A 1,532-nucleotide genomic window follows, 5' to 3' on the forward strand; every position below is an offset into this window, starting at 1 on the left:
AGTACTCCCTCACTCCAGTGAGTGGCATGTCCTTTTCAGATGGCTTGTTGAACTCCTGCTGTTTTATGGGAAGTATTGTGATCCCCACAAGCTCTCTCGGGGGGGATCAGCACTTACTGACAGAGCTGCTGATTTGAACTTCTTTTCTTTCACAGTCTTTCTTGAGTTTTCATCAAAACTTCTTGGCTCCACTCACCACGTGAAGCCTTGGCGCAAATGTGATTCTCTGTGTCTGTGACAGTGGAGTTACTGATAGGGACAGGGGTAAGAGAGTCAACGGGGGACTCAGCCGAGCCACATGAAAGCAGTGGAACTCTAAATTTACCAGTGCTTCAGACTGTTCTTCCAATATTTAATAGCTATTCCTTTCCAACAGGCAGTCATCCTCATTTCAGTGAGCAGCAAGACTCATGAGTGTATCCTTGCAAGACTTCAATCATTTTAAAGGGGTATTAGATAACCTATTGTTTTTAATTGATTTTATTTAGCACCCAAAGAATTACAGATTTCTGAAATAGTTTAAAATTACCTCTAACTACCACAAGCAATCGTTGTTGGAGACTTTACAACTTTGTGGTGGTTGTTTCACTTTTTGTTGATATATGTATTAATGTAGCATGTCAAACACAGTTTATTATGTGTACTTGTATACCTTTGACTATCTGATTTTATCTTTTGTGTCTGAAAGTTTACCTTTGAGTTTTTATTAGAGCAGTTTGGGTTGTTTGGTCGCTAACACAATGTTGGTTAACTAAATGTTTGTTAGGTGTGACCTGTTTTGAAGTCTCTATTCCCCTAAATGGTTAGTACATGCGTTATCACATGTGGGCAACCTAAGGGAGCATCTGTGCTGTAATTATCGCTGACTAGATGTTACCTGTGTAGCAGGCACCTGAGTTATTGTGTAAACACATGTCACAGCTATCACAACTCTGCACTCAGTGTTGCAGCTCTGCATTTATTCACTACACATTTAAAGCATGCACACTAGTTTTCTCACTTGGACATTTTATATTACTTTATTAATGAGTTACTTTAGTTATTTGTTTTTAGTTAATTATTTAGTTAATTTACTTTATTTTTAGTTTTTTACTACTGAAGTCCAGGAGAGTCTAGTAAATAACAGTGATGAATAATATGTGCACAACAGTGCTGAAAAGCGATCACAGGACCTGTAGATTTTCTTATGTTAAAAACAAATGAATTGTTAATTAACCTTGTTAAAACCACCAAAGGTTTCAGCTTTCAGTAGTAATAGATGATATCAACACTTCGGTCCCACAACTGGAAGGCTTTGCTAACAATGCTGCTAACAACATGCCATCCTGTAGCATTGCTGCAAATAAAAACTGGTAAGCTGGGAAGCCTTTCCTCCAGAGAGTATGGCAGGAAGTTAGGTTTCAAAGCCAGAGTAATTCTTGACTAATTAGTCAATAACAACAGCGAACAACAGTGTTAGTCAGCAACAGTGGTACCTCTTCCACATCCATTACTCTGCAACAGTAAAAACACAGCTCAGTGCACCTTTACAT

Source organism: Monopterus albus, unplaced genomic scaffold, assembly GCF_001952655.1.
Source record: "Monopterus albus unplaced genomic scaffold, M_albus_1.0 scaffold13.1, whole genome shotgun sequence".
NCBI lineage: Eukaryota > Metazoa > Chordata > Actinopteri > Synbranchiformes > Synbranchidae > Monopterus > Monopterus albus.